Source organism: Plectropomus leopardus, chromosome 21, assembly GCF_026936395.1.
Source record: "Plectropomus leopardus strain MGB_pleo_1.0 chromosome 21, ASM2693639v1, whole genome shotgun sequence".
NCBI classification, from domain to species: Eukaryota; Metazoa; Chordata; class Actinopteri; order Perciformes; family Serranidae; genus Plectropomus; species Plectropomus leopardus.
Genome location: NC_142196.1, coordinates 12,227,443 through 12,248,286, shown reverse-complemented (window position 1 = coordinate 12,248,286; position 20,844 = coordinate 12,227,443). Strand labels below are relative to the sequence as shown.

Genomic DNA, 20,844 nt, shown 5'->3' with positions numbered 1-20,844 from the left:
AGTCTTCACACTCAAGTCCAAGGCAAGACCGGCAAGACCTGAGTCAAGATCCAAGTCAAGACTAACAAGCCCCAAGTCCCAAACTCTGAGTTTCGAGTCCTAAAAAAGTCATAACATACTCTTCACCAAATGTAATGCAATTTTCCATGATGAAAACTTGATTGGAAGTTGTTGCATGTGGGTCTAATTTTTGACCCACTTGTTTTAAATACTGCAATTTTTTTCAACTAGTACAGAGTAACGTAACGTTTTTTTTTGTTTTTGTTTTTTTAAATGGTTCTCTCCTGCATCTTGACTGGAAACTGTCCAATTGGTTTAAATAAATAAACTGATTTGTGGCACACTTTCAAATAACTATTTATATATATGTAATTTTTCCAACTTTGGCCTCGAGGAAGGTATCAAAAGGTTCAAGCCCAAGTGAAGCCACCAATCACTGGTGTGACAGTTAAGGTTAAGTTTCAAGTTTTTGTTTTTTTTGTTGTTGTTTTAAATTTGATTATATCAAGTGTGAAGTCATCAAATCTGTGATTCTGGTCTGAGTCAAGTTTAAGTCATGTGACTCAAGTGCACATCTCTGGTGTTCCATCAACAAAACGCTATTTTGTTTTAATTTCATAGCCATCAGTTACCGTGCAAGGTGCTACTTTTACAGGCTGTTGACTTCTCATTTTAGAACAGATTCCCTCATACACCCAATTGGACTCAGTGTAGGTGGTAACTCAATGTTGCGTAATGCTATATGATGCTGTGCTGATACCAAACTGATTTTCAACTCCAGATGTGCCTGCAGATGTCACCTGCAAGCAATTTAATGGCAGGTGGTAATGTTTTTTATGGCAACTGCACTGAACTGATGAACCGAGGATCCATCAGTGTCCCCCGTGAGAATAAATACCATTATCTGTGTACTGGGTTTGGCATTTGTAATTTAGAAAGAGAGCTATTATTAGGTCAGTTCACCAAAAATGTTGTAATTTGCTTTTTTTTGCCTGCATTAATCCACAAAAAAAGTCTCACTGCTCACATATTACTGCTTTCCTGTTTTACATTCGTAGAGCCACACGCATTCAAACCTAGGAGAAAATCTGTTTTTTATTGTCAGCGACTGAACAACACTGCTGGAGGAATGGGAGCATTAAGTGCCTCGATCAAGGGATCTCAAGTTATGTATGATAAAATTGATCTCAGAAACACAACAAGATGTAGTGTAACTGAACTGCATTTGTATCCTACGCGAGTTTAATGGAAAATAAATAGCACAGTCCAAATGACTGATGAATGAGGTGCAGCAATGGGAAGAAATGCCAACAAACAAAGGTATTATCTTGGGTCAGATAGCTCTGTTTCTGTCTGAGCCTTCTTGTCCCAAAATGGCTCCATTAGCAAATACAATTTCAGCCGTTACAGACGACTGAAAACCCTATCAGAAGGAAGCACACATTGAAGGCAAACTGCGACACACACACAGCACTACCCAGAGGGAGGTGTGGGTGTTTATAAACCACACAAATGCTACGCACAAAGATATGGAGACACACACTCACACATACACACAGACAGGTAGACAGGAGTATTGTTTTCCTCTTAAACAACTTGATCCGGTGCCAGATCTTAAAAGCAGCCTATTGAACACCAGAGAAAAAGGCTAAGGATGCATTATTTGAAGATTCTGCAGAGAAATATCAGGGAAGAGAAAAAATATTCTTTAAACAGCTCACCTGCTTATTCCTCCTGTATCTGAGCTGTCTTTGGGATTGTGAGGCAGAAAGGGGGCAGAAAATGGAAATAAGGAAAACAGAGAGAGAGGGGAAATGTAAAAATGAAAGGGTAAAAATACACAAGAAAAAATAGGGAAGGGATAGACAGATAAAGAAGGAATGTACTGTTGGCGGATCCTGTTTCTCAACGGTGTGTCGGAGTGAAATGTGTTGTGTTCGCTAAAAATCGGCCATGGCTAAGCAGAAAAGCATTTGTCTGGTTTGCTGGCAGAGGATTTGTGGTGCTGGTGGCAGAGGACATAAAGACACATTTACTATCAATAATTTGCACATTATGTTACGTGTGTTATGTTATGTTAGCTGAATTTAAAATAATAATAATTTCAGTCAAAGAAAAAAAAATTAAATGCATCCAATAAGTGGCAACTTTTGTGAAGTTAAGACAACTGACATGCCTATATCAGCTCGTCATCTTCAGCAACAATTTTACACTTGCAGACTCTATATCTGCATTGACTACTGACCACAAAATTAGTGTTAAATCACAGAAATACTTAAACCTACATTGACCGAACTGTTTGGCCACTTGGGGGCACTGGAAACAATGTTATCACATTTTAAATTGATATACAAACCTGTTAGCCAATTTACATATCCAGCAGATACAGAGCAACTCTAGCATTCACCTGGAGTCATGTTTAATGTAAGTCCAACATTCACTCCTGCTTAACTCTGCTTTTAGTCTCCACCAGTTCCTGATGGAAATATCTGGCAGCTAATTGCTTCATTATGTTCATCAGCTAGATGCCAACTTTGTCTGCTTTTTTGTGAAGGGCAGGTAGCATAAAGTGAGTTTTTAGAACTTTCTTAGTAAAAACAACTACTTGCTGCAGCTGACAACAATGCTGCTGAGAGCAATGAGAGTAACCAGCCCATTATCATTCCCAGGACGTCAAATGCTGCCACTTTGTCATGGCCCTCAGCATGTCATATTTACACCCCAGGCATCCTTTGGCATCCTTACAAAATAAAATATGTAAACCCATTCAGGGCAGAACTTGACACTGAATTCAACTGACATGGTTTCAAGACTGGAAGTGAAGAGATCAAACAAAACCTGACTTCCAACCAGGAGACCACAGTTTGTGTCCAGTGTGAAACCAAAACTTAGTAGTTTAATGTAAAATTTAATATTAATGTAAAATTGTGCAATTTACAAATAGAAATTGGTCACATTATGTAACAAATGTAATTATTTTAAGACAAAACCAGAAAAACCAGACCTCATTTACTTATATGTGCACCCACAAAATGACAGTCTGATTCCTGTGCACTGGCTGATTTTGTTCATACTTCCATGTGTATGTTGGTGAATCAGAATCATTTTAAACTGGCAGGTTCGTGCCCGCTGTCTGCAATCAGCAGATCAGCATATTCAATTTAAAAAATGAATGTAAAAATGTATTTAAAAATTAAATACAATTTTATTTGTGCGTATGCATGATCTGAAGTAGCTCTAAATTTTCACAGAGTACGAGAAAATTCAGGTAAGAAAACATCTATGAATCCTGGCTTTCTACTACAACATTAGTACGCACAGCTTAATCACAGATTTGTGCATACGGACTGTTTGTGAATGAGGCCCATTATCTTTTCTCTAAACCCAACCAAGTAGTTTTGTTCTTTAAATCTAACTGCAACCATTTCACATTAACTATATATTACAATGTGTTTTAGCTGTGTGACCCATGCATCACTATGAGAGGCTGAGGACAATCTACCAGTAATTGACTACTTGGATCAGGACGTGTAGCTAACTCAAAAAAATATGTGTTGCTGGATGAAATATGAAATAATGATGAAAAAAGCATAAAAGGTTCATGAAGTGTTGAAGTCAGGTAATAATTCTCAAAGGGTAGGTCACCGCAAGGGACCACTTTCACATGCAAATCCTGATCCATTGTTAATACGTTTTTTGATTATAGCCCCTTAAAAGAACTGCCCCCCCTGTTCACAATGGTTGTTTCTTCCACAATTAAGTCCCTCTGTTATTCACATTGTGACACGCTCTCCTGGCATTGGCAGCAGTATTTGACAAAAACTAACAGTCCATGGGGAAACTCATTGCAGCATAGTAACTCAGTTTGTTGGCTTACCAAAGCTGGATGCCTGTGGCTACATCTAATGATCTAATGAGCTAATGATCCGGGTATAGCAGCCAGCAGCACTGCCACCCAATGCTGATGGCTCAATGGTGAACTGAAAGAAACAACCAATTCCAACAGAAAAAAGGGAGCACTTGACTCATTATCATAAGTAAACTGAATGACTAACATAATTAAACATATTAGTCCAGACCTTGCTTTGTCTTAATCCTTCCAAACCGTGGATCAATTGTGCAGCACACAACACAGTGGGTCAACCACATCAAATCCATGAAAAGCTCATTTAATAAACATGAATGCAGACACTGCTCCCATTAATTTAATGGTATTGGTTTGGTTTATTTTGGTGTTTATTTTTGAGTTGAATGGTTAAATGGAGAGATGTCATTATTTATTCAAATTACAATTAGCTGTTAGCAAGGCAGCACAAACAATGGATGGATGGGCAGATGGAGGCAGTGAAATTCTCATCAGCCGTACAAGTCACAAAGGAAAAGCATGAAAGAGAGCGACGCAGAGAGGGACTCTCTTTTCTCCTTGGTCTGCCCTTGAAGCAACTTTCTCTACCTGCAGTGTTCCTCCAAATTAACTTCCCCGGAGGCTTTTTACTTACAGTATAATAGAGTGATTCTGGTGGATTTGTATAGCTTATCCATATACACTCAATCAAATCAGCATGACAATGTTAAAAAATGAACTCTGTCACACTTTCTTTACAATGATGAAACAGAGCGAGCCAGTGCGTTTTCATTGGTGTGCATGTGTGAGTGCGTGCGTGTGTGCGTGTTGTCTTGTTGTTATTAATTGTGTTTGACAGTCTGTACGTTCCTCATTCTCTCTCCAACTGGAGACATCTGTTTTTCATTTAAACCTCACAGCCATAGGGAACCCCTCTCAAGACACTTGCACATCTGCTCACACTCACACACACACACACACACACACACAAACACGTATGCACACATGCACAAAAAGGTCAAAATTGTTGAAACCAACATACAGATGTCACATTTTAATTACAGTTACACACCTCGCGGTTATATGCCTCCGCAAACCAGTCAAGATGCACTTGCAGTTTGAATCGGTGTCTGTGAAAACACGGATGTCCCTGAGTTATGATGTGGAATAATGGCAAAAAAAAAAGGTGTTTTTGCAAGACATTATGATGTCACTGTGAAGTTGACCTTTGACCTTTTGACTGTAAAATACCATTACTACTACTACTAATAAATAATCTCTATTATTTTGGACATTTGTGTGAATCTTTTTCTTATAATATATATAAATTCTTGAAGCATGGCCAAAACATGTCTTGTGAAGTCACTGTGATGTATGTCCGTATATGTACAACCCGAAAACATAATGCCTCTGACCACGGCTGTCGCTGGCACAAATGCATAAAAATGCAGAACAGAGCCATTTTCCAAATTACATTTTTTTTTCATATGAAAGGAAATCAAAGTTTAAAGGACTATTGGGAACTCCCTTCTATCTAAGCTTCAAATCCAGCCAAAGTCAAGTAATTTGGAATATGAAATTGTCCTTTTGCGCCCTTCCATGTAACTGATCCTATACATTTTTGAATGATATAATATTTAACTAATATTAATTTAAATTTGAATCAAAACCACGACTTGTAGACTGTTTCAACCCAGTAATTCCACCACTGATTTGTGAAAAACAAAATAAAACATAAACACTGCTCGCATTCACCTTTAAAGTAAACTCAAGAAAGCCAGGACAAGCGAATACCGAGGGACTAAAACTTGAAATTGCTCCATTAACACTGACTCACAGACCAACTTTGCAGACACAGAGGCTAAAAAGATTTGACGTGGAGCTTGTACAAAAATTACTTAATGTCAAAGCTCAAATAAGTATCCAAAAACAACAAGAAGGCAAACTATGTACCAGTGTAGCTTTTCACTTCATTATTGCTCTGGGACACATTTAGTTGTGTTTTCCCAAATGTTGATAAGGTTTGATTAAAATCCCACCATGAAGGCCCTCAGTCAAATCTTTCCGGCTCCAATTTGCTGATGTTTGTGTTTTTGCCTTTTCCAAGACAATTATAAGCTAATTATTGGCTGAATCGGGTCAGTACATAGCCAAATTAAAAAACAGGAATAGCTCCATTGGCTATAGCATGTTGTGTGAATAAAGAATAAAAAAGATAAATTAAAAAAAGCCTTTTTAACTGATAACTCATGCACACTGCCTCATACAAAACATTATACAGCATATCTTTAACAGGAAAGAGGAGGCAGTTTCCAAAGCCAAAAAGACCATAGCGGAAATGCCACCAGAGACAGCCAGGTAGTATTTGTGTGTAATGATTTAGAGGTTTATTAAAAGGAAAGCTGCCAGCCTTGATACTCGGACTTTGTTTATGACTCTGGGAGTTTCATTATACCCACAGCTTCCATGGGACACTTCTGGAATTATTATGTCAAAGCAGAGTATCAATGTGGTTTTGTATTACACCACTTATTTTAGGCCATATACAAATTACATATGCTAAGCAAACATTTACAAAGCTAACAGAACATTTTTAAATTGATTTGTCTTCCCTGAGGCACTCACTGGCTTCAGTTCATTTCACTACAATATGAAAATGCTAATCCAACTCAGTGAACAGCATTTCACTGTTATTTTTATTAATTACTTTTGTGGAAGTTAAATTATTGCCATTTAGCAACATGCTGGCTCACAGGGGTGATTTTAAGGGACAGTTCACAACAAAATTGAAAGTACATATTTTCCTTTTATGACTAGTGCCATATATCAGTCTAGATTGTTTTGATGTGACTTGCTGAGTGTTGGAGATATCGGCCGTAGAGCAGTCTGCCCTCTCTGAAATATAAAGGCACTTGATGGCATTAGGCTTGTGATGCTCAAAGTGCCGAAAATACATTTGGAAAACTCAATGTTTCTTTACAGAAAGCATGACCTGTTTACCTCGGATAAAACACAGACCTTGGCCATGAGCAGTTTCGTGAAGGAACTATTTTCTTTCTACTGAACTACACAAGACAACTGTCATACGCAGACAGAAGCATGCATCTACCGCTCAACTAGCACCGCTGAGCTAGCTAACCTTACATCTCAGCCGAAAAGGATATTACCGGTGTTTACATCTTGTGCTGTCACTAGCCTCTGCTCCATGAGTACATTCATGCTTCCTTCTGTGCTGTGATATGGTTGGTGGGTCTAATTCAATAGAAAGACAATAGTTACCCCATGAAACAGCTCACAACAAGGCCTGCGGATTATCTTGAGTAACTGGCTCAAGGTTTCTGGAAAGAGACACTGCTGTTGATATTTCCAGATTTCTATCTTTGAAACTTTAAGCACTACAATGAGAGTGCCATCTAGTTCTAGTTATATTTGAAAGGCAGACATCTCTACAGCTGATATCTCCAACACTCAACAACTCACACCAAAACAATCTAGACTGATAAATAACACTACGGGTAAGAAGAAAAAAAAATCTTTTTTTTGATTTCGGGGTGAACTGTCCCTTTAACACTTAATGGAATTGAGCAATCATTAACGGCAATTGAACTGTGCTTTTCCTGCAATGAAGAGTCAATATGTTTGCCACGAAAAGGTCTATTTCAGATGCTGTATTTCAGAGTGTTATTGAATGAGATGTGAAAACGGTCTCTGCATGCGAGGGCACTACCGCATGTCAATAATGCTATTTTGACAAAGCAAGTTTCAAGTATCTGGGAGTCTGTTCATTTAAAAAAAAATAATTTCTGCAAGGAGGGCCAGATATGCACTAAAAACTTTTGGTGTGGTTTGAAAAAATACAAAAGCAATGACATAAACAATTTATAGGCTAAACCATAAATACCTCAGGTATGGGGCTTTATAGCATTGCTTTGTTTGACAGTTAAGAAGTATACAGCTAGTTCTTTGATGTAAATTTTGCCATACCACAGCAAAACTTATGTTTTTACCATTTACATAATACACAATAGTTTTTCACAACTAGTTACAGATAATTTGAGTGGACAGGAGAACAAAAATAGTCTGTGTGCGCTGTGGATAAAAGGGTTCAGTGCCAAAGGTGGATTGTAGGCTTAGCCAGTGTTGGTGAACACTCATACCAGGAGTGAAACATGTCCACAACTTGTCACACCCCCATTCTTTCACTTATCTCATGCTCCAGACAAACAGAGGAGCAAATCCAACAGAGGTACAGCACCACCGCTTCTCTTCAAACGCAATGCTACAATATCCCATCTGGCTTTATCAAATTTGTACGAAGTTAAACTGGAAATAATTGAGTAAATCTCAAGTGGATGTCAGAACATATCAATTTCTGCTGGGACATTAAGAGTCATTTGTGTGAATATCAGTCAGTAATATACAGAAATAGATGTCTATTGCTGTATTCACTGCAAGAGAAAAAGCATTTTGTCTTCATTGCTTTAGCTTCACAGTAATGAGTTCCTATAAAACAAAATCACAAATTTAGTGTTTTCCAGTGCACTTACAGCTTGGTTTTTGGATCTGACTATGCAAGGACAGAGTGCATACCAACTGTGTGCTCAAGTGTATATGTGTGTATGTGTCTGAGTTTGGGACTGAACGCTTTTGGCTGTCAAGTCAAGCAGCTGAGTCAGCACTTCAGTATTTTTGGGCTTCTATTCAGGGTTTCCCCTCTCTCTTCCCTCCACACTCTCTACCCTGCATCTCTTTTATCATCCTTACACACCACCATTGTGCACCCGGTCCCACACCCTGAACTCTTCTCTCTATTATTTTAATTTAACGTCTTGTTCCAGCTCTGCGGCTCTCCTTGTTTTCTTTATTGCTTTAATAACCCCCCCTCCTTTCCCCTCCCTCTCTTCTGCTGATACAGACAGCAGAGGAACATCGTCTCAGCGGTTCCAAATTTTTCAGTGCTCTCGAAGAAAAAAAGGGAAACATTTTGATTTAACGATCATGCGAGCATGATGTATATGAGCCCCTACTAAGCTTTCATCATCATGATTGATAAAACACAGAAAACTGGACACCACAGAGCAGAATTCAAAACTGAATGGCCACTTAGTTCACAGAGTATCACCCCCTAACAGTTTAAAGTAGTGTCTGGAAATGCTGACACTTCATAATGACACATTTTGAATAGCTGTTGAGGACAAGAACGATACTTTCTCAAAAAAAATATTTTGTTGCACCTTTTCCCCTTACAACTTTAGGGGTCAGTGGTGCCCTGAGGAAATTTTCATAGGGGTGGCCAGATGGGGTCACTGATAATTTTGAGTGGCACACCAAAACCAAAGGCCATAACCCAATTTGCTTATGCTGTTTAAGTATATAGGCTAGTTAACAAATAATATAGATCTACATGAGAGTCAAGGAATCACATAATGATAAATTTGGTTTCTTATTTTGCCATTAATATCACTAATTATCTGTTTTGCATTCACTACCACCAGTACAGTTAACATTTTGACTTCCACAGCAATCCTGTTTCAATGTGTAATGCATCTCATGTTGGTTATGTAGGCTGGTTGTCCTTTCCCTTAAAAAGACAAATATACAGCCTTAATCTGAGGGAGTACATTTTTAGGAACACAACATTTACTGGGAACAAGCCCTCTCCAGTTGGGATTCGTGGGTACCAATTTTACCCATTTGCATTCGGATATCTTGAGGTAAAAGTTCACAGGGCCCCTTTGAAGATGGCCATGCCAACTGTCCCCTCACCAAAATTTAACCTAACTTTAGAACACTGTGCTGACCTAATTCATACCAATGGGTGCCTTAGGTATTCTATTTTGACAGAATACTACTACCTTTGCACTTTCCTACAATTATTCCTGCCAAGGGAGCCTTCTGAGAGGGGAGCCATGCCCCCACTCCACCCCGGCCTTCCTGTTGACACGATGTCATTAGCCCCAAAAAAGTAAATTATCCAAACTGATCCTTGGTGTAATTATTAAAAAGGTTTTTTCTCTTAAATAGAAAGAACGGAAAATGGATGAAATTTGCTGTCTTCACTGTGCTAAACCTGTCATCTGTGTTTTGAAAGAAAAGCTACTTAAAGACTTCTCCAGATGTGACACTAATATGTATGGATGGTTATAAGGAGGGATGCAAATGTACATTTCAAACTGTGTCCACATTTAGCAGTTCAAAGCAATACCAGAAAAACACATCTTTCTGTTTTAGTGTGACAAACAAGCACAGACACACAGTGCATATTCACACACACTCTAATGATTTTTGACTTCTGCATGGTCGTGCCTGTTAGGGTTGAGCCAAACACATTGCTAAAATGAGTATCTGGTATAGATAGTGTACTTTTTATGAGAACAAGTATCAGTGAAATATGTCAATGAAGGGAAATCCTCATTTGATTGGCCAAATAGTTCTCTTACTGTTGCGAAAATGATCTGAAGCACAATGCTGAGGTTGTTCTGTAAATAGTCTAATAAATAATAAATCTAGCAACTTCTGATAAACCCATATCAATTTTCAGCTTAAAATAACAACTTCCAGCTGGGCAGTGCCCAATTTGAGCCACAGCCGCTTCTACTTTAAACTCTTCCATTTACAAGTACAGTAGGAATACAGATAATTTTGTTGGTTAAACAGATACAGATAATGGCATACTAACCAATCCCTATGGACTTATATGTTCTCCTATTATAAATAAGGTGAAATCTGGTTAAAGAAAATTACTGCTGCTCACCAAAAATACTCATATGCCTGCTGATTTGCAATAAAGGTAAATAATAGTGAGGAGGAGTGTTTGAGAAGAGAAATGTGGTGAGAATTAGATTTGTTTGCAATAAGTCTGACAATGTCAATGCAAACATGGTTTAAAAGAGATATCAGAATGATTCATTGCATGTCAAGTTAACTTTGTGCGAAGAGTGAAAAAGTAAATTGAGATCCAAGCTCTCGCAATAAAATACTTTGAATTAAACCTCTCCCACCACACTGCCACCACACACTATGCTTTATTACAAATATAAAAGCTTCATATAGTTGACAACCTCTCATGAATTGGGGGGGACTTCTGGAAGTTACATTTTATGTTGAAAACGGGACCATATGCTGTTCCTATTTGTGAGTTTCTTTGGTTCTTTGAAGTTGGTTATCTTCTAAGCAGTGTTTGCAGCTGTGGTAGCTACTGTGCTTAAAATTAATCCATATATTAATAATGTCAGAGTTCTGTCTCTGTGTCTCTGGGATGCAACATTAGAGAAGAGGAAAAGTTTTAATCCATGCATAAATGATTAGAGAGTTTTGTTACCGAAGGATTATCATTTCTATCCCCTCTGCACAAGTACCTTTGATCCTCTCACACAGTCACACACACACACACACACACTTACATTTTTGACCAGCAATGGCACTTGTGTTGACACCCTAGCAGAGTCCCGCAGATCAATGCATGTGCACACCCTGCTCCGTGCAACTCAAAACTGTGACTGTATGCCCGTGCGTCTGCGCGTGTTGTTGTATGAGACATGATCAAAGGTACTTGTGCAGAAGGGATAGAAATGATAATCCTTTTGTAACAAAACTCTCTAATCATTTATGCATGGATTGATACTTTGCCTCAGCTGAAACAGAGCACACCAGGGACAGAGAGAGAGAGGAAGGTAGCAGAGACAGATGCATAACAGCAACAGATAAGGACTGGAAAGTCTTCGAGGTTAGCAAGTATTAATATTCATAAATATATAAATATTCAAAGAAATCATACTGTAGCATACCAGGTATTACTTACTTAGACTTTGCATGTGCAGGATTTGGCTGGATGGAACGCAGTTATTTTTCAATGAAACTCAGATTACATTTATTTTTTTAACTGTGAGAGGAAAAGTAATTGCCTTATTGTTAATTAAATTGAATAGTGTCGCAGTGCATGTCTGCTGTTTGTCAATACTGTTGGTTAATGCAAGGAAGAAGTCAACATTTGTGAGTAAAAATGTAATAGCTCATCACAGTATGTTATTTTCTTCTCTACCCCTGTGATAGCCAAACTGGAGGAATTATGTTTTCAGGTTGTCCGTCCGTCCAATTTTCATCATTGCAATATCTCAAATTTGGCACAAACATCCACCTAAACTCAAGAATGAACTGATCAGAATTTGGTGGTCAAAGGTCACTGTGAACTCACAAAAAAATGCTTTTGGCCATATCTAAAGAATTCTTATGATAATTATGACAAAATTTCATTTCAGTGTCTAAACAGAAAAAAATGATGATGATATGACATTTTATATCGACAAGAACAAAGGTAAACATCAGTGTGACGCCATAATCTTTTGCCAAAAAACTTTCCTGGCCATTATTCAAGACCATAACTCAGGAACAGAAGGGGAGACATTTGGTCAGATCCTGAACTGATGACACTAATCAGTGCATCTTGAGACTGTAGTGATTGTATAGTGTATATCATCACCACAAACTCCTTCAATTGGACAGCACAGACGATCTATAATAGCTTTTCTGTGCTGTCTGATTGAAGCGGTTTGTGAAACACCCATTTATTAGAATATGTAGCTTTTTTACAGCAGCATCCATATTTGAAGGATTATTTGCCATGGCTACATACGATGTGGGTAAGGTGGTAATTCTATATACGTTTTTTTTTTTTTAAATAGTAAATGACCATTCACTATGTTCATTTTATAGTCACATTGTTTTGCTTAGAAAATTGTGAGATTGTGCAAATATTCTCCACTTTAACTACCCTGTGAGGGCTGTAGTTAGTCCACAGCTTGCAGCATTTGTGCATGTTGCTGGTTTTTACAGGTGCATAAACTCATGCAACTTTTTTCCTGTTTAGAAACAGATTTATCACTGGTGACTTGTACCTACAATTTCACAATTTATTTCTCAGCAAGTAACAAGTGTACTTGAAATTACTTCATCGACATCGACATTCAACAACACAAGTCCAGAGATTTTGACAAACGACCCCAAGCTGGACAGTTCAAGGATAACATTTCACTTGCCCTGTCTATAAATCAAGTGTTAAAATGAATGAATCTTGCATTTGGCTACTGCGGGACCTATTTTATCATAAATCACCTAGCAACAGCAGATTGAATTGTGCCCTTTCTTCGGACCAAGAATAACTTCTTGATAATTGCCTCCACAGTGAACAGGTTTTGTGTGCAGATTGTCAAGTGCTCAGCAAAGAGTGCGAAAGGATAATTATGGGTCAAATCATGTCTTTTAATAATGCTCCAAATGAGCTCCATCATGGGTTTCAGTTTTTATTGACACTTTAAGTCCCCCCCCCCCCCTACTGGCAGTCTGAATAAGCTCCATTGCTGTCACTGCTGAGGCCACTGTTCTGCTGTGATTATGCGATTGTCCTCATCAGAAGCCTTTTCATCATTAATTGGCTGCTGGACAATGAAAAGCCCGCAAATATATATCAATGACTACATGATTGAAATGAAATCTCGGAACAACAGTTTTGCCATGGTGTGATTTTTTAAAAATTGCTTTTTAGCACATCAATTTGTATAATGCTTTTAATTAGTGCTGTATTGATTGTATGAAAAAAGACATTTATCATATCGGAAAAATATCCCAAAAAATTGGGGGTGGCAAAAATATACTTTCATTCATAGTAACAACCACGCTGAAGCATACATGTAGAAAATGCCTTTTAACCCTTTAAGTACCGACTGAGACCATGTATTCTAAAATAAGCAGCTGTCAATAGCTGCTTGGGTCTGAAGGCTTATCTAATGTCCTTACAAATGTTTGTACATGTGCTGTATTCGCCTGGTGTGTGTGTGTGTGTGTGTGTTCAGTAAATGTTTAAGGCAGCAGCTTGTTCACTGCTGGCATGCCTCTGCTTTCGTTGAAATGAAAAACCTTATTCTGCAGTCAATATCTAATTTTCCTGTTTTGCCAGGTAGAACAAACAAGAGAAAATACTCTCCCAGCCTTCCTCACAGTCCACATGTTACAGGAAACTGCATCTCTTCCTCTCCCTGTCCCTGTTTTTCTTACTTTCTTTTCTTTTCTCCTACATTTCCTCTGCTCCCACACACACACACACACACACACACACACACACACACACGCACACACACACACACACTTAAATTCCATTCTTTGACTGACAGACCCCTCTTCTTGACAATATTGCATGCAGCTGGGAGCTAACAATAAATCCATTTGGTTTTTAATTGATTAGTTGTCCTACACTGGCTAATCTTATCCTGCACTTACCACACTCTGCTGAGACTTAAGGTGGTCACATTGGCCTGAGGTTTAATAGCATGCAAATAAACACACAGACGGCAGACAGTCAGAGGTACATACATGCACAAACACATAACGTCTAAAACAATGTGTACCAGTGTACCTCCCTAGGGCTCTTGGTATTTACCAAAACCTGGAAATAACAAAAACAGATAAAGTAGCCATTCTCTCCCAACCTGCTGCTTCTCTACAGTATGTGTGCCTGTTGGCGTCCTCTCCTATAGTACATGTGTCACATTAGCGTGTGTTATACATGTGCGAGATGTGTGGGGAAGAAGCATCTACTTATAAATTATGGAGAGCAAAAGAAAATATGTATTGAGGTGGAATGGATCGGTGAGGCGACACATTAGTATTTTTGCCCTACTTTCCCTCCAGCTTGTTAAAAGCAATTGTCTGGACAATCTGTCACCCGGCCTGTAACGGCTCTCCTAGTGAGGCTTGAAATGCACACACACACACGCACACACAAACATGGCAGTGACCACCAAGGCCCCACCAAACAGGAAGCTTGGTGGCATGCTAGTTAGCCTGACATATTGTTAGTCTAATCTCTGTAAACAGATATCTGCATATGAATGCAAGCAAGTCTGCAAGCAAGATTTTGGTATTGGTAGTGTTCTGTTCACTCTGTTCACATTTACATGATATTCAAAAAAGTCAAATTATTGTGTTAGTTGGACTAAAAGTGGACTTTTATAACACATGTAAACATGTTAGTCCGATTGAAATCGGACTATATCAAATTTATTGAAATTGGACAAACACACCCAGATTATGTGATTGGAAGTCGCCTTCCTCTATCACGTATACACCTTAGTCGGACTTAATGTGGGCTTTTCTTTTGGGCATGCATCCTAACCTCAGCCTTGCAAACTGTTTCTGAACAACACATCCATGACAATGCACATTGCAGACCGTAAAGAGGCTGTATGTTGCAAACTAAGGGAAAACCCCAACTGAGACACATTTTCCGAATGCACAATATGCATGTTCAAAGAAAGCTCTTAAAACACGAATTTGCATATCCGGCATGTTCTAATCAGAAAATGGTTCATTTGGAAAAGGGACTTTCAAACGGAATATGCTGTCTACATGAACTGCATAATTCAACAAAAGTTGTGATACCAGAGAGGCCGCTACTTTGTGGATATCCATGATATACTTTGTGGAAGTCGTTTTATGGTGGTTGAATAACTGAGCAGACCATGGCTGGCAGATGAAGTTGCCCCAGCCACTGTAGTTTAACCTTGGTAAATACATAATGATAAGGCCAGGTGATACTGCCAAATATGTGCTCTCTGCATGGTTGAGGGTAAGGCTCAAGGATTCCTTAAAAAAACTGCACTTGGTCAGAGGATGGCGTGAAAAGTTTTCTCATAAAACTCGTAACTATTGTGAGAGTAGTGGAGCAAGATAAGTGGGAATGAAGGCTGAGCTGCTCAGTAAAGTTTCATTGTTCACTGAACAAACAATGAACAAGGTGAAGCCTAGGCTAAACATTTTGCAAGGATAGAAGAAGGGCACATTAAAACAAGCACAAACGGATGAGGAATAAACACACCATATCTGTGTGTGTGTGTGTGTGTGTGTGTGTGTGTGTGTTTGAGTATGGTAATTTATATGTATGCATGTGTTTGAGTTGTTTCCATACTGTATGCAGCAGGTGTGCGCTGCGTCTTTTGTTGTCATAATCCAAACACCATAAAGTAAAATCAAACAAGAATTGATGTTCTTTTTTTTTCGACCAGACAGACAAAAAAAAAAGATTTTTTTTATTCCCGGCAGTGAGCTCCCAAAGACTTTCTCTGTCTTTCCTTTAGCTTTTAAAGAAAAATCCCAGAGACAACAGATCCACAGCAGAAATAAAGCCTCTTACAGAGTCCCCAATAGCCGTCAACTGCACTGACAGGATCAGATTTAACACCGCACTTGATTTTCTCAGCCCTCCAAGAAAGGTAAGAAATGACTGTCTAGCATTTCTCTGCACCCCTCCTCTTTGTCTCGCCAGAGATCAAAAGTGAACTAGACAGATACTGTGTAGTTAAAAGAAACATAAAGGGCTCAGTGCTGGTAGCTACTGCTGTTCTTGAGAGAACAGGGACCTCGGCTTTATGGGGCTCCGTCCTGCCACTTGAGCTTTTTCTCAGCTACTGATGTGATGATAAATAGGAAGTGGATTTCCTCTAATGCCCTGGAGGAGGTCGTTTTGTGATTTTTTTAGATTGTCTGGTTTGCTGGATAAAAGTCTTCTCACTCACAAGCTTTGATCTGATTATCTTAAAAGTGCCACAATGATGTTTTTTTTCTTTTTTTAAACATTTTTCATTGTTTAACCCAAGATTGTAGGCATAATCTAAGAATATTAACTTATTAATGTCTTGATCTGTTTGACTTTTTTTTCTAAAATGCTAAACAAACAAAGAATATACATTGTTATAAGATGCAGATGCATGATCTTCTGGTGACAGATAATAAAAGCGAGAATGTGATGTTAAGCAGCACCTGTGAGTTCAGGTATTGTTGTCATAACTTACATCACTGTTATTTACGGAAAGAAAAAAAACAGTTATGCTCTATTCTGAATACTCCACAGAGTTCAGTCTTGTTTTCCCACCTTGATGCTTAAGAGGAAGAACCGTTCGGTCGATCGTAGCATCATGTTAGCTTTCTCAGATACGTCTACAAAGTCTGATATGGATAGCAACCCCTCACCCCTTTGCCCAAACAGCGTGCAAGGTCAAGCTAATGAGTGCTCTTATAGGCTGGAGGTGATGGGTGGAGAGGGAGGGGTAGCGGTTGCTGATTATTGAGCTTCTTTGATGAAAACAGCCTCTGGAGGAGGCAGAGCTGAGTGAATCGGGGACGGGTAGGGTAAAAAATGAAGATGGAAAAAGCGGGGAATGACTGTCAATGATATTAAAGGCCTCTTCTGGTCCACTGATGAAAGACTAATCATGATAAATGCTGCTTAAGTTTTGCTCATTTTGTACCAGTAGACACAAAGGCACACGCTCATGCTCACACTGACATACAAATCCATTTTACTAGGCAATATTTCAACTGTTTTAGGATAAAACCAAGTCAGGCTTAAAATATGGGAAAAAGTGTGCAGAAGAATGGAAACTGAAGTCTTAAAAGATGGCAACACTGGCTACATATCATTGGTTGGTACATGCGAATGTAATGAAGTACATGCATCAAAACACAGGGACATAGATCTCTGTTATATTCTGCAGGATGCTGTTTATGCAGCCGTTTTTCTCCTTTAACGGCACATCATGGGAGAACAGATTTGAATATGAAAGGAAATGCAAATGCTTTTTTTGGCATATGTTGACATTTGCAGAGATGTAACCATCTCTATTTTTATTTTAAAAGACTGCATGTAGAATGTTGCACTGCAAAGCGCTGTCAGTGTGCACAAGGGCAGGCGTGTTGGGAGCACATATGTTGTCTGTTACTTTGCGCACAGATGAGTGGAGTGAATTGATACACCTCACAACACTCCATGGATCTCACCACTGACAGCATCACTGTTCTGCACTGCATCACAGCAAAAACAAAAACATGGCTTATGGTGTTAAAGGTTTGAATCAACGAAACAAATGACTGATGCAAGCATAAAGTCATCCTCCGTTTCTCCTTAATCCACAAACACACTCACAGATACACCGGGACATTTAAACACACGAGCATGCACACCCAAACACTCACTCCCTCATGCACCAGCGCCTTTTTATTTCATGCGGTGAGCTCAGTAAGTGAGTTGGATTCTCTCCTCATCTCTCCTTGTCTCTGCTATAGTTAATGACTTCTGCCTAATGTCTCCATAAGCTCTACTGAGAGCAATGAATGGCAGGTAAGACTGCAGGCCACATCGCATTCCTGCCTCTCTGCTAAACTACACGGTCTGCCTACAGTAATTATCACAACACAGAGAAGAAATTCAGCACCAAAGTGTGTGTGGGGCATTAGCTCGGGGCCTTTTATGTATGAGCGAGTGCAATTATTCAAATTCATCTCTGCACTGTGTGTGTATAGTATTTGTGTATATGATTGAGCTACTTTGGTGCCAATAACATTTTTTTTTAAAAAAAAAGGAAAGAAAAACAATTGCCAGGAGGTAAGAATTAAAACCCGACACATTACTGAAAGGGGTCATTTTCATTCTGCTTCCTGAGTGTGACTCGGGAGTAGAGAACATTAATATGTGCTGTCAAATGAATTGATTTTTGAATTTTAACGCATTATGCTGCTATTAAGCTCCTAGGGTTTACTGATTTTCCTGTTGAACACAAAAAGTACATAAAGAATAGAAGCCTGAATGGAAAAGCCTCATTTGTGTCATGCATTTTATTCTTTTGTTGTTGTTTTTTTTCTTTTCAATGTTTTACTCTATTATTTACGGCTTTTCGTGGCCTTTGGGAATTGTGATAAATGGCCCAATTTTGAAACAATAAGGAAGTCAAACAATTTTAAACTCCAGGGTGTCAATTTGACTGATGGCAGAGCAGACACGGTATTATCAGCTCAGGGCTGTCGTCCTGCTTTTGCTGTTAAGCTGTTAGAGCTCTCACATGCCAAGCTGACGGTTGGCCATCAGCTGTTGCTGGGCCATTGTCAGATCATTACTTTTTGCAGTGGCACTGGCACTGTTGACTTAAATGCTGATTGAACGTGTTGAATAAGCAGAGGGGACACTCAATGAGAGCTTTTCATTCATATTAATTGTTTATTCTACACATTTAGACCAGATCCTTCTCAATTTTGCCTTAACCTCTTTTCCTCTTATACAAAAATCACAAAACAACAACACAAAGCTTTACAATGCTGCTTTACAGTGCAGTTTTTTTGTCTTCCTACAACAGGCATGTCAAACTGGTCCACAGGGGGGCCGGTGTGGCTGCAGGTTTTTGTGCCAACCAACCAAGAGCACACAGTTTGACCAATCAACTGTCTGAAGACGGAGATCAGTTGATTAAATGAGTCAAGTCTGGTGTGCTGCTACTTGGTTGGAAACAAAACCTGCAGCCACACCGGCCCCCCTGTGGACCGGTTTGACATGCCTGTCCTACAACGTTAGGATAACAAAAAAAGGCTAACTGCAATTTTTTTAAGCGTTGCCCCCTGAAACTTGGAGATCGGATAATCAGTCTGAGACCCCTCAGCCGACTGAGACTGCTTCAAGTCGAGCAATCGTTATTCTGTTTGTCTGTTTTTGCTGTGCAGTGTGCTTCTGGGGACGTTCTGATTCCTGGACTTTGCCGCGGAGTGAGCGCTCTTGACTGTTACAAAACTCTTTGAAAGAGCAGTAATGCAGCGCCATAGAGGAAGAAGAGAGTTTCCATCATAAGGTTCCAATATAACATTATCTTGTCTATTCTTCTTTGAAGTGGTGAATTTACAGCCCACTGCAACGTAATACAACACCGTCTCTGGCTTTGTTAGACATCTGGTGAATATAGAAAAAAAACCCAAACCATCAAATATTTGTATTGAACTGCCGAATCTGATTCGACTGACATAATTCTGAGTTAGGTACAACAAACTAAATTGAGTGGCCTTGCTTTTTTTTTTCTTTTTTTTTTTTTTGCTGGCATGTTTTTTTTTTTAATTATATATCGCAATTTTTTTTTTTTTTTTTTACAAAGCAGTTTGAACCACTTTTGCTGAGTCGCTTTACTAAACCAAATGAGATTTCTTGCTAAAGTACCTTTGCTGTTGTTTAACTTCTTAAATCATGCAAAGTAAGTGACTGTTTGCAAAGCTTTCAAAGTAGCTCCCCAAACATCATTTAAAAGGGACAAATTATGTGCCAGACAATTTTTTGATCTGGAGTAAATTCTGTGTGTGTATAGACATGACTTCTCAAAAAACAAAGAAAACATAAATAAGCACAAATTTACTTTAAGTGCAGCAGTCAGCTGGCTATTAGCTGTAGTCTTTGCAATGTGCTGAAACACTTTCAGCAGATTGCAAGGCTTTTTTTAAAAAGGTCTAAATGGGGTATAGGGGTGCTTCGACAAGTGAAGCCATGAAACAACAAAACAAGCTGTAATGTATGCAGGAGAAGGGCTTTGACAGAATTTGTTGTGTTGCTCTGTGTGCTCATGTTTTCCTGTCTGCATGTGACAAAGAAGAAAGCAAGATTTGTATCAAATCACATTTAACCTCTCCATTCATCCATCCATCCATCCCCACTGATCCAGAGAAACAGACAGAGAGAGCACAAAAGTGAGTGAGCGTGGGTTATTCCCGCATGATTTACCACTCATATTAAAACAAGAATATATTATGTCTCAAATTCAATTTGAGAGGAGGGCGGTGTCAGCATTTTGCCTGTCATCTCCAGCGATGGGAAGAGACTGGGATGGATGTGAATGCCTTCTCTTATTTAACTCTGTCTGATTCTCCTGTGGCATGAGTAACCACACACACACACACACACACACAGATGCAAATGCCTACTTTTTGACTTGATGCTGACAAGGGAGTTCTTAACCTAATCCTGGTTAACATTTGGGAAATAAGCCATCCTGCAGCCTTTACTGCAGAGTAAAACAATTGCATGAAGTGCAGAAGAGAAATACTTCTCATCTGACAGTCCACCGCTTTACATTTCAGATTTTCAAACATCGCATGACTTACATTCAAGTAACTGTTGGTGCTTGTGTTTGCAGAGCTTTGACTGA

At 38.9% G+C, this 20,844-nt stretch overlaps 1 long non-coding RNA gene across 1 annotated transcript in view; it reads right to left on the bottom strand.

Annotated features, from left to right (window-relative positions):
- LOC148186028 (uncharacterized) overlaps window positions 1-20,844 on the bottom strand; it is a 54,922-nt gene that overhangs the window by 4,833 nt on the left and 29,245 nt on the right. The gene's annotated exons all lie outside the window — the stretch shown is intronic.